Source organism: Salmo salar, chromosome ssa05, assembly GCF_905237065.1.
Source record: "Salmo salar chromosome ssa05, Ssal_v3.1, whole genome shotgun sequence".
Classification (NCBI taxonomy): Eukaryota; Metazoa; Chordata; class Actinopteri; order Salmoniformes; family Salmonidae; genus Salmo; species Salmo salar.
Genome location: NC_059446.1, coordinates 79383354 through 79396955, shown reverse-complemented (window position 1 = coordinate 79396955; position 13602 = coordinate 79383354). Strand labels below are relative to the sequence as shown.

General features: G+C 43.8%; 1 protein-coding gene across 2 annotated transcripts in view; it reads right to left on the bottom strand.

Moving 5' to 3' along the window:
• The window catches only part of LOC106574842 (copine-4), a 101367-nt gene extending 90256 nt beyond the window's left edge, over positions 1 to 11111 (bottom strand). For both annotated transcript variants that reach the window (XM_045719060.1, XM_045719061.1), the window contains exon 1: positions 10879 to 11111. The gene's annotated coding sequence lies outside the window, so the exon portion shown is untranslated. The remainder of the gene's footprint in view (positions 1 to 10878) is intronic.
• Between the last annotated feature and the right edge of the window lie 2491 nt (positions 11112 to 13602).

The following is a 13602-nucleotide window of genomic DNA, read 5'->3' as shown; positions in this document are numbered from 1 at the left end:
TGTAGCCCTGGGGAAACAGACAGGGTTACCACCACTGTAGCCCTGGGGAAACAGACAGGGTTACCACCACTGTAGCCCTGGGGAAACAGACAGGGTTACCACCACTGTAGCCCTGGGGAAGCAGACAGGGTTACCACCACTGTATAGCCCTGGGGAAACAGACAAGGTTACCACCACTGTATAGCCCTGGGGAAACAGACAGGGTTACCACCACTGTAGCCCTGGGGAAGCAGACAGGGTTACCACCACTGTATAGCCCTGGGGAAACAGACAGGGTTACCACCACTGTAGCCTGGGGAAACAGACAGGGTTACCACCACTGTAGCCCTGGGGAAACAGACAGGGTTACCACCACTGTATAGCCCTGGGGAAACAGACAAGGTTACCACCACTGTACCCTGGGGAAACAGACAGGGTTACCACCACTGTAGCCCTGGGGAAACAGACAAGGTTACCACCACTGTAGCCCTGGGGAAACAGACAGGGTTACCACCACTGTAGCCCTGGGGAAGCAGACAGGGTTACCACCACTGTAGCCCTGGGGAAGCAGACAGGGTTACCACCACTGTAGCTCTGGGGAAACAGACAGGGTTACCACCACTGTAGCCCTGGGGAAACAGACAGGGTTACCACCACTGTAGCCCTGGGGAAACAGACAGGGTTACCACCACTGTAGCCCTGGGGAAGCAGACAAGGTTACCACCACTGTAGCCCTGGGGAAGCAGACAGGGTTACCACCACTGTAGCCCTGGGGAAACAGACAGGGTTACCACCACTGTAGCCCTGGGGAAACAGAGAAGGTTACCACCACTGTAGCCCTGGGGAAGCAGACAGAGTTACCACCACTGTATAGCCCTGGGGAAACAGACAGGGTTACCACCACTGTACCCTGGGGAAACAGACAGGGTTACCACCACTGTATAGCCCTGGGGAAACAGACAGGGTTACCACCACTGTAGCCCTGGGGAAACAGACAGGGTTACCACCACTGTATAGCCCTGGGGAAACAGACAGGGCTACCACCACTGTATAGCCCTGGGGAAACAGATAGGGTTACCACCACTGTAGCCCTGGGGAAACAGACAAGGTTAGCACCACTGTAGCCCTGGGGAAACAGACAGGGTTACCACCACTGTATAGCCCTGGGGAAACAGACAGGGTTACCACCACTGTAGCCTGGGGAAACAGACAGGGTTACCACCACTGTATAACCCTGGGGAAACAGACAGGGTTACCACCACTGTACCCTGGGGAAACAGACAAGGTTACCACCACTGTAGCCCTGGGGAAACAGACAGGGTTACCACCACTGTACCCTGGGGAAACAGACAAGGTTACCACCACTGTAGCCCTGGGGAAACAGACAAGGTTACCACCACTGTAGCCTGGGGAAACAGACAAGGTTACCACCACTGTAGCCCTGGGGAAACAGACAAGGTTACCACCACTGTAGCCTGGGGAAACAGACAAGGTTACCACCACTGTATAGCCCTGGGGAAACAGACAAGGTTACCACCACTGTAGCCTGGGGAAACAGACAAGGTTACCACCACTGTAGCCCTGGGGAAACAGACAAGGTTACCACCACTGTAGCCTGGGGAAACAGACAAGGTTACCACCACTGTAGCCCTGGGGAAGCAGACAAGGTTACCACCACTGTAGTCCTGGGGAAACAGACAGGGTTACCACCACTGTATAACCCTGGGGAAACAGACAGGGTTACCACCACTGTAGCCCTGGGGAAGCAGACAGGGTTACCACCACTATATAGCCCTGGGGAAGCAGACAGGGTTACCACCACTGTATAGCCCTGGGGAAACAGACAGGGTTACCACCACTGTATAGCCCTGGGGAAACAGACAGGGTTACCACCACTGTAGCCCTGGGGAAACAGACAGGGTTACCACCACTGTATAGCCCTGGGGAAACAGACAGGGTTACCACCACTGTATAGCCCTGGGGAAACAGACAGGGTTACCACCACTGTAGCCCTGGGGAAACAGACAGGGTTACCACCACTGTATAACCCTGGGGAAACAGACAGGGTTACCACCACTGTAGCCCTGGGGAAACAGATAAGGTTACCACCACTGTAGCCCTGGGGAAGCAGACAGGGTTACCACCACTATATAGCCCTGGGGAAACAGACAGGGTTACCACCACTGTACCCTGGGGAAGCAGACAGGGTTACCACCACTGTATAGCCCTGGGGAAACAGACAGGGTTACCACCACTATATAGCCCTGGGGAAACAGACAGGGTTACCACCACTGTATAGCCCTGGGGAAACAGACAGGGTTACCACCACTATATAGCCCTGGGGAAACAGACAGGGTTACCACCACTATATAGCCCTGGGGAAGCAGACGTGGACAGAAGATTCCACTTCCCTTTTCATTGAAACTGATAGAGAATGTGGTGTTCTAATCAAAGTGTCCTTCTCTGAGTAATTGGATTTAGCCTGACAGGCTAATAGCTAGCGACATCGCAGAATAACAGTCCCACCGACCGATCCCTGAGCAATTAAACGCTCCGTGGAGAGAGAGAGGGAGAGAGGGAGAGAGGGAGAGAGAGAGAGACAGAGAAAATTGATCGGACACCACAGCCTCTAGGAAATCTGCTCTTCTTGCCTGAGGGATTTTTACAAACCATAGGTACACCGTTAGTGGGCATCAGAATATCTGAAAACTGATTATCTATTCATCACCTACAGTCCATCAATTATCCAATAGAAACTCTCGTTTGCAACTGTTGGACCACTGAATACACCCTAGATCAGCTAGATGCAGGCAAGAGTGTGCAAGGTGGTATTGAATGTGTCATTGTCGGACACCTTGATTACTCCAATTTTTATCTCGAACTGTGCACCTATGTTGTAAACTTTAATTCATAGGCTAGGTTGTAGCAACCTCATGATGGGTATGGGGGTAATTAGAGTATCATGTAGTAGCCTAAACCTATCGATGTTACATTGCGCTGGGTGAATGGAATTTGAATGACAGTCATCCAATATGCTGTAATAGAAATGCCATGCTCGTAAAAAAAATAATCATCCTCCCTCATCTTAAATGTCACAGACCACCACTGAAGCTCATCCATCAAAACCTCCGTCCTCCATCATCCATCATCCAGCCACCAGAAGCTCCCTAACCAGCTGACAGGGTCGTACATTACAGCTAAATGAACAGCCATGTTTACATACTGTAAACCCATGAAAACTCTTTCCCAGGCATACACATTGCCAGCATATCAATATTAACCATCCCTTCACACACATACACAGGACAAGTGCACAGCTAGTGAACGACAGTGAGTCAATAAGCAACAACAACAACAAATATTTTCCCAGTGGAACTGACTTTGCTGATAGATACTTTGTTGAGAGAAAATGTACTTGATACGATTGTGATGTGTTGTTGTCTCACCTAGCTATCTTAAAATGAATGCACTCGCTCTGGATAAGAGTGTCTGCTAAATGACCCAAAAATAAATAATGAACAGACCGGCACCGACGCCCTGACTCCCCTGCACTTCTGGTCGATTTTTCAAGAACTGTGGGTTTTTTTCTGGCTGAGGCCCATGCTATTTCTGTTCTGCTCAAGTAGGCTACTTGCAGGAGCCAACTCTATTCTAGGACACGCCTGTAGCAATGTGCTTCTATGGTTGTAAACGCAGGTGTGTGTATTTGTCTATACAGTATGTGGGATTATGGATGTATATGTGTGCATACTGTTGAAGTGTGTGTGTGTGTGTGTGTGTGTGTGTGTGTGTGTGTGTGTGTGTGTGTGTGTGTGTGTGTGTGTGTGTGTGTGTGTGTGTGTGTGTGTGTGTGTTAATGTATATGTGTCCGTGCATTAGACCCCTGACCTCAGACAGTGGCAACCTGTAAAGGCTTTGTTAACAGCTGTGACTGGATGTGCTGCTGCTCTCTGTCACAGCAGGCTTCATAAAAGTGCTGATGCAGGCACCATGGCAACGTATTACAGACAGAACACTGGCTGTTGCCGGCACCATGGTGTTCAATAGCAGAAGAAAGATCAAGAACAAAGAAGCACAACTCAATTGAACACATTGACCTTCATCGAGGGAAGCTAATCTACTCTGGAAGTCCAGCGGACATAATGGCAATAGCCATTCTGGATATGAATGTCTGCTAAATGAATGTCATGTCTAATGTTTCATTTCCAGAGCCGTACTGTGTAAATCCCATTCTGCCTGTCTCCTGCCATCGCACTCTCGGCCTGGCGATGAGCAGCACTCCCCCTGGTCAGGTCTCACAGAGGCTTTAGGTTCATCTCCACAACATGAGCGGGAAATCCCAGTGGATTGGAGAGGTTTTGCTGGAATCCAGCAGGATATCCTTCCATTGCCTGCTTGACGCCCAGCAGCTCAGTGTGATCTGGGCATGAGGAATGACTTTATCTGCTCCATGTTCCTTCTTTCAGACGTCAGAATATCAACTGAGCTATAGGCTACCCACGCTAAGTCAGGTACAGATGTAGGATCTTCATTTGAGACAGTTATGTACAGCAGGAAAATAATCCTGCAGCAACAGGAAATGTGTATTACTATGTGGATTATAGTTAATGGAAATGTTTTATTTTTTTTCATTTGGGCAAATCAAATCTGACATTTTAAACCTTGAATAAACTACAAGTTTTACATTTCCTGGAAAGTTCTCCTACAACAGAGTGATCCAATTAAGATCCTGCACCTGTATCCCTCCCCCTGGCACTGGATAATGCATTATCATTGTCACATTATTGCCAGTCAGTTACAGTATCATTTCCCTCCTGTTCAGCTCCACTTCCTGAGCCAGGAGGCCAGTAATCCTGGAGGATATCAGATGTTATTCACAGCAAACCCAACATAATCTGATTACAGTATATCATTTCAAAACACGATTGAAATACAAACGTCAATCATCTGAATGTTACGCATTCTCCTTCCTCTCTCATTACCCATGATGCCTGAGGCTCAGGGCTGGGGATGACATCATTTATTCTCATGGTTGATGAGATGGACTGATGGTGTGAGAATGTTATGGGGGAGTATGAGCTGCCACTCACACTAACCTCCATGCTCCATTGGAATAGACACTAAATGGGTCTGCTTATTGCCTGTGTCAACACCCTGGGGGGTAGAGGCATTCCCTGACTGATGTTGGGGTTAAGGATTGGGCAATATTTATACCGGAAGAAATGTACCCATTTGTTACAATTAGCATATTCTTTGCAGATAATCAGGACGCTACTATGAACTTGAACTATTCATTGCATAATGAGCTCTGACTCGAATGTGGTCTGTATATTTCACAGTTGCCATGGAAGCAAGGGGAAGGGATCCCCTTTTTTTCCCAACCTTCATTCTCAAACTCCCACAGCGTCAGACACACCTTGCTACCAAACCCTCTGCTGTTGTACTGTACTGTGAAAGGCGTGGAGTTGATTTCCATTTCCACCCCTGACCACCACTTCTACGTGTCATGCCAGGAGAACAGACAAATATACAACTGCATCCTGAGTTCCTTGGAAATCCCTGCAGCTCACTGCATATTTTTGAACCCAGTTAAGCAAAATTTCGACGCTAGTAATTACCCTTTCACTGAATGAGTGATGAATGAACCCGTCCATGTGATTCAAACGTGGTTCCACTAACAAAGGCCTGTCTCTTACGCTGCGTATTTAATCATTGGGGAGGATAATGGGTTCAGAAGCAACTTTAGAAGTAAAGCTTGGATCAGTTTCAGATGAAAGGAGAGAGGAATGTCCCTGCCTGGTGTTGGTGGGTTGTGTGTTGTCATTCAACGAGGTGTCAGAATGAGGTGAGTGCCAATGGAGGCTGTCGAGGGGAGGACGGCTCATAAAAATGGCTGGAATGGCGTGTAATGGCTGGAATGGAGTGAATGGAATGGTATCAAACACATGAAAACCATCCTCTCCTCAGCAGCTTCCACCGGTGGGTAGATACTACGTTCAACATGTCACTCCCACTGGTAGAATGTTACAGCTCCTCTACAACACCTGCTCACTCTGACAGTGTCAAACTATAGGAATGCTTTTGCTTCAGCCCAGCACTAACACACCGTATTCAAACACTTCTGATAAAAACCTTTGAATCAGTTCTGTCAGTGCTGGACTGAAACCAAAGCTTGCACAATCCGCAGCACTCCAGAGCTATAGGGTTTGAAAAAGCATAAGTCCCTCAGCTCAATTACAGGTGAAAGGATACTTTCTGAATTTCACCCTAGCCACTGAAAACCAGATGCAGGGACATGAGGGGGGATCATCTCGGACTCTCTGTCTGTAGTGATGGAATTCTCAGCAAGGCGAAGGACACATTTGTGGGGGGATGAACTTTTTGGCAAGTTTATTTTAAGTCTACATGTCACTGTCAGTCTGAAGTGATGCCTCAAGACGTCCTGGTTTCAGTAAGCCGATTTCTCTCAATGATAAAAATGCCTCTTCGTTACTCATGGAAACAGAAGGCAGTGACAGAACACCTCTCACGCTAAACCTGAAAACAATGAATCATACAGCAGTCAGTGTGCAGCAGTCAGTCATTTCTCATACGTGCTCTCAGAGGCAGACCAAAAGGGAAGCGTGTGTTATTAGTTGGATATCCATTCATTTACCTTTCCAATGAATGTCATTATTTATTTAACAGTGGTCAGCTCATCAGGTTAACCAACACATGTCAGTGCTAACAAGGTAAATCCCAGCTCTTCATTCTTTTTAAAATGGCAGAGAATTAATGAGTTGCCTTAATTAATTTAGACACAGACAGAAGCCAGGGTAGGACGGAATGGAAAGGCATCACAAGAGGCTGCTGAGGGGAGGACGGCTCATAATAATGGTCAGAACGGAGATAATGGAATGGCATCAAACATCTGGAAACCATGTGGAAACCATGTGTTTGATGTATTTGATACCATTCCACTCGTTACGCTCCAGCCATTACCACAAGCCCGTCCTCCCCAATTAAGGTTCCGTCAACCTCCTGTGAATGCTATCAACATGAGCAGTATGAGTTAGACTCAGCTGTCAATAACACATCAGCTATGTTTTTCTGCCACTCACAGGAGAGAGATTCAGGTGTATTTGCATATTCATAGAACATCACTGTCAGTTCCTTGTTGGCTTCTTTTAGGGGGAACTCCCTCTAACCGCTCTCTCTCTCTCTGAACAACTGTTTGTCTGTAGGCATGCAGCTGCACTTGATCAGACAAGATCATTTGGTTAGGTATAATTCTCTTGATCAATTTACTATATTTTTTGCTAATGCCTACATGTGTGTAAGCTACAGGTCTTTATTTAAAAAGTAGTAGTATTATTATTATTTTACATGCCTTTAGAAGCAAGCAATTTTTTGTGTCAATCTCGATTATTGGTCAGTGCTTGACTTGGACTGAAATAGGTGCCGGTACTCATGTTTATATTTAGGAGCAGGAGCCCTAAAATACTTTTGAGCTAGTATTCTATAAGAGGAACAGGAGATCAAGCAGTAGAAATGTTGAGGTGCCAGTACACAGCTCCGGTGAGCTCCTGCCTAAGTCAAGCACTGTTCTTGGTTCAAATTCAGGGTGTTGATCAGGAAAAATAGTTCTATTGAAAGACTGGGAGAGATGTTAGACTAAAGTAGGGAAGTGCAACAGGGTGGCAGGTAGCCTAGTGGTTAAAAGCATTGGGCCAGTAACTGAAAGGTTGGTAGTTCGAATCACAAAGCTAGCATCTGCATGCCTCAACTATTATTTTGACTACTAAACCAAAGAGTTAGACAAAAATACTTTGGATTAAAACCTTCCTCTACTTCTCTGCTTGTCAAATGCGGAGACAGTTTATTCAGTATGGAACTTATGTTACAACAGTTTTACTAACTGCACTACCACGTGTTTTTCAAACTTTCTCAAACAACTGCCATTTTGACCAGTTTCGCAACATTTTAGTGAAAAAAATGTCTCCTATATAAAATATTCCCCTACTCTGCTTTTCAAATATGAAGTTGGATTTCAAATTGGGGCTACCAATCTGTAACTAGAGCCATTTTTATCACTCATCGCCTGTCTTTCAAGCCTCTGTATGTCACGTCCTGACCCTTGAAAGATGTAATTTTCTATAGTAGAGTAGGTCAGGGCGTGATGGGGGTGTTTTGGGTGGTTTTCTATGTTTTCTATTTCTATGTTGGGGCTTTTTGGGTAGATCTCCAATTGGAGGCAGCTGGTCCTCGTTGCCTCTAATTGGAGATCATATTTAAGTAGGGGTTTTTCTTCCTGGGTTTTGTGGGTGATTGTTTGTGAGTAGTGTTAGTTCTCCTCTGCGTCATGGTTTGTTGTTTTTTGTCTATTCAGTGATTTTGATGTATTGCATGAGTATCACAGAGTAAATAAAATGTGGAACTATCAACACGCTGCACTTTGGTCCCCTCTCTACGACAGCCGTGACACTGTAAAACATGTCAGAAGTCAGCAGATTCATTCATTTCCAAACAACTATCATTTTGACCACTAAACCAAAGAGTTAGACAAAAATATTTTGGGATTAAATCTTTCCTCTACTTCTCTGCTTGTCAAATGCGGAAACAGTTGATTCAGTATGGAACTTAACATAACAGCAGTTTTACTAATGTTACCACGTGTTTTTCAAACTTTCCCAAACAACTGCCGTTTTGACCCTTTTCGCAACATTTTAGTGAAAAAAAATGTCTCCTATATAAAATATTCCCCTACTTCTCTGCTTTTCAAATACGAAGTCGGATTTCAAATTTGGGCTACCAATCTGTAACTAGAGCCATTTTTGTAACCCATCGCCTGTCTTTCATGCCTCTGTAAATCATGTCAGAAGTTAGCAGATTCATTCATTACCAAACAACTATCATTTTGACTACTAAACCAAAGAATTAGACAAAAATACTTTGGATTAAAACCTTCCTCTACTTCTCTGCTTGTCAAATGCGGAGACAGTTTATTCAGTATGGAACTTATGTTACAGCAGTTTTACTAACTGCACTACCACGTGTTTTTCAAACTTTCTCAAACAACTGCCGTTTTGACCAGTTTCGCAACATTTTAGTGAAAAAAATTTCTCCTATATAAAATATTCCCCTGCTTTTCAAATAGCATACACAGCTAGCAAATTTAGTTCCTTGGAAGTTGTGGGAATGTACGTTATTGATTCTGGGAACAAAGCCAAAAGTTTCCTGACCATTAAAACTGAAAGTTATTTAAACACAGAACAGAAGTGAACATTTCTCCTGTTCTGGGAATGTACATTTTTAGGTTGTAGGGAGGTTCTGAGAACATTTTTCTATGGTTCCCTGAAAGTTTTCCTGGGAGGTTTTATTAATGTTCTGAGAACAGAAATTATAGGTTATTTGAAGGTAATTAAATAGCGTTCTGAGGCCATGTTTCAATAAGACTGCTAGCTTAGTTGAACTGTTTTGAAGTCCAAGCACAGATAAGACACATGGAAATGTATTTGCTTAGGCATTAATAAAAAAAAAACACATGTATTTTTATTGTGGCATGGCATGGCATTGGGCTCCCGAGTGGTACAGCGGTCTAAGGCACTGCATCTCAGTGCTAGAGGTGTCACTACAGACACCCTGGTTTGAATCCAGGCTGTACCACAACCGGCCATGATTGGGAGTCCCACAGGGGGGGTACACAATTCGCCCAGTGTCGCCCTGGTTTGGCAGGTGTCATTGTAAATAACAATTTGTTCTTAACTGACTTGCCTAGTTAAATAAAGGTTACTTTTTTATTATTATTGTGAGATTCAAACCTATGATCTTCTGCTCTTTATCCATGAAATTAGTCGACTGCACCATCAGGATGGAGCTAGCATGACATGTTTTTTTTACTCATACAAAGCTGTTCATTTTAGTCTATTCAAACAGACCCTATGTCAAAGGAAACAAGCCCTCATTAAGATCAGATGTGGCCAATTAGTGGGTGAGGCCAACACACCTGAACTCACTTAACCAGATAGGGGATAGAGAGAGTTTTGTTGATGCTGAGAACAGAACGTATATGTTTTAAAATAATATTCTCTGAACGTTCTTTGAACTATACTCATGTTTTCTTGTGGTTTTTATGGAAAGTTTTCATAATTCTCTGAGAACATGAATTTAAATAGAACCACGAGGAAACCTGCAGAAAACGTTATGCTTATGTACTGAAATTCCCACAGAAGAACGTTGTTTCTTAACGTTCTCTGAACATTCTGAGAACATGACTTTGAATAGAGGAAATGTTATGGGAAGGTTGTATGCAAAATAACCGTAGGACAACCCCACTCTCGCCAAGCACTAAGAAACATATGGTTCTTAGAACATTATGTGCTAGCTGGGTACCCTAGTGACCTGCAGCACAAACTACATCAGATAACCATCCCTGTTTATATTAGGTGACTGGAAACCAGAACGACCCTGCCCTGTTAATCCATTCAGGGTGAATGAAGGATGCTCATAACTTCATACAGATGAAATAAAACCCCACCAGGTTCCACAGCTGAATTCAGTTGCGTAATAACGCAGATTGGCAAGAGCAGGTACGGTGACAGGTAGATATGACCTCAGTGTTGCTGGACATATTTGAATTACTGTTACCAACACATTTTCCTGCAACACTTGCAAAAGCTTTGATCGATGTAGCCTTTCCTACAAACAGTCAATTATTCAACCTTGAAAAAAAAGCCTTGAGAATCTACAGGCAGGTGTCACACATAATAAACTAGGCCTATGTAAAACTGGGGGAATTCCATCATCAGAAACATTTTGATCAACAAAGTGCACTATAACAGATATTATTAAAATATGTTCAATATCAACAATTTTCAATGCATGTTTATGCAAATACTTTGTCATTGATTCTAAACTCACCTTATAAAAACATGAACAAAAATAATCCCAAACCAGTGATGGTGACAAAAAAAAACTTTTCAAATTCAAAGGCTCCGATTTGAGCAAACTCGGCTAAGAGAGATGACTTCACCACACAGAGAGCCAAACCCCATTCTCAATCCATTGTTTATATCAGCAGCGATAGAGGAACCTGCCCTCTTGACGTTCAATGTAGTTGTGTCTCCCCCTTTCCTCTTTATGAAAGACGGTTGGAGAACAGTCCCAAAGATTATTTCACTGGCTCCCGCATCACTTCAGATGCACCCTCTTCTTCAATGAGGTGTTGCTGCGCGCAGCACTATCACTAACTTGACAATACTGCCCTCTGGTGACTGTCGTTTTAAATTAGTTTACAACTGCCACACTTGAAATATCCTGTGCTTCGTACCCACCACATACTCTCAAAATGATAAATAGATGCTTTCACGTTAGTTCACCACTCTGTATTGACCTGTCAGAAAGCCATTCGTCAGATCTTGTTCACTCTATGGTAATCGGCCTCTCACACATAACCCTAGGTTTAGTGACTAATTGTTAGTAATTGCTCTTGAGGACAAGACAGAGAATATGAGGAGTGTAAGTATTGATAGGCTTACAAAACACGTTTTTACTATACTGAACAACATTATAAACAAAACATGCAGCAATTTCAAAGATTTTACTGAGGTACAGTTCATATAAGGAAATCAGTCAATTGAAATACATTCCTTAGGCTCTGATCTATGGATTTCACATGACAGGGAATACAGACATGCTTCAGTTGGTCACAGATACCTTAAAATAAAGGTAGGGGCGTGGAGCAGAAAACCAGTCAGTATCATTTGCCTCATGCATGAACACATCTCATTGGCATAGAGTTGATCAGGCTTTTGATTGTGGCCTGTGGAATGATGTCCCACTCCTCTTCAATGGCTGTGCAAAGTTGCTGGATATTGGCAGGAACTGGAACACACTGTCGTACACGTCGATCCAGAGCACCCCAAATATGCTCAATGGGTGACATGTCTGGTGAGTATGCAGGCCATGGAAGAACTGAGACATTTTCAGCTTCCAGGAATTGTGTAAAGATCCTTGCAACATGGGGCTGTGCATTATCATGCTGAAACATGAGGTGATGGCGGAGGATGAATGGTACGACAATGGGCCTCAGGATCTCGTCACGGTATCAAATTGCCATTGATAAAATGCAATTGTGCTCGTTGTCTGTAGCTTAAGCCTGCCCATACCATAACCACATCGCCACCATGGGGCACTCTGTTCACAATGTTGACATCAGCAAACTGCCCGCCCACACAACACCATACACTTGGTCTGCGGTTGTGAGGCAGGTTGGACTACTGACAAATTTTCTAAAACTATTGACAAATTCTATAAAATGATGTTGTAGGTGGCTTATAATAGAGAAATGAACATTCAATTCTATGGCAACAGCTCTGGTGGGCATTCCTGCAGTCAGAAGGCCAATTGCACGCTCCCTCAAAACATGGCATTGTGTTGTTTGACAAAATTGCACATTTTAGAGTGGCCTTTTATTGTCCCCAGCGCAAGGTGATGATGCTGTTTAATCAGCTTCTTGATATGCCACAACTGTCAGGTGGATGGATTATCTTGACATAGGAGAAATGCTCACTAATAGGGATGTAAAGATATTTGTGCACAAAATGTGAGAGAAATAAGCTTTTTGTGCGTATGGACAATTTCTGGGATCTTTTATTTCAGCTCATGAAACATGGGACCAACACTTTACGTGTTGTGTTTATATTTTTGTTTAGTGTACATTGCTATGACATCATTGGTAGGCTATTTCCATGACATTATTGAATGATCAATAAAAATGAAAGGGTAAATGTGAGTATTTAATGATATTATATCAACGTTATTGGGGGGAGAGGGAGGGGGTAGAAATGTGTCATAGCAGATGGACTGCTTTCTGATCAGTTACAGTTACAAAAGCTCATTCAACTTCAAATCATCCGGAGTTATAGGAGGACGGCTCATTGTAATGGCTGGAAAGAAATGAATGGAACGGTGTCAAAAGTGGTTTCCATATGTTTGATGTGTTTGATAACGTTCCATTAACTCCATTCCAGCCATTACAATGAGCCCATCCTCCTATGGCTCCAGAGCGACGACAGTTAATTGATTCATTTTAAGATAGCTAGGTGAGAGAATCACATACAGTATCACAGTCATAGAAAGTAGAAGTTTTCCTCAATAAAGCAGCTATCAGCAAAGTCACCTGCTGCAACCCCTAATGGGTTGGGACACTGCCTGAGGTCACCTAGATAAGATTACTACAATGACATTTTAGTAGATTGATTTTAGGAAAGTTAATAGTTCAACGTCGTTTTCAGGGTCATGTTTTACTGTTTTGTTGATACGGTGGATTACCTTGAACAGAAGCTGTTGGTGGAGTATTTTGGACAGCAAAGATAAAAAAAAGAAAAAAACTAAGATCTGTCTACTGAGGTACAAGGCATAGAAGTAGAGGCTGTCAAATACCTTGTTTAACCTCAGGGCTCTGGCATGCTGTTTAGAGCATCATTACAGGGTCCTACCTGACCCATTACTACACTCACAACTAAAGATAACTCTACCTATATGCTGAGTAGCTGAGTAGACAGATCTTAGTCTTGGGTTAATGACACTCTTGGGTCCATAGACTAATTTCTAGGCATCTTAGGTGAAATCTCTCTTCAGATA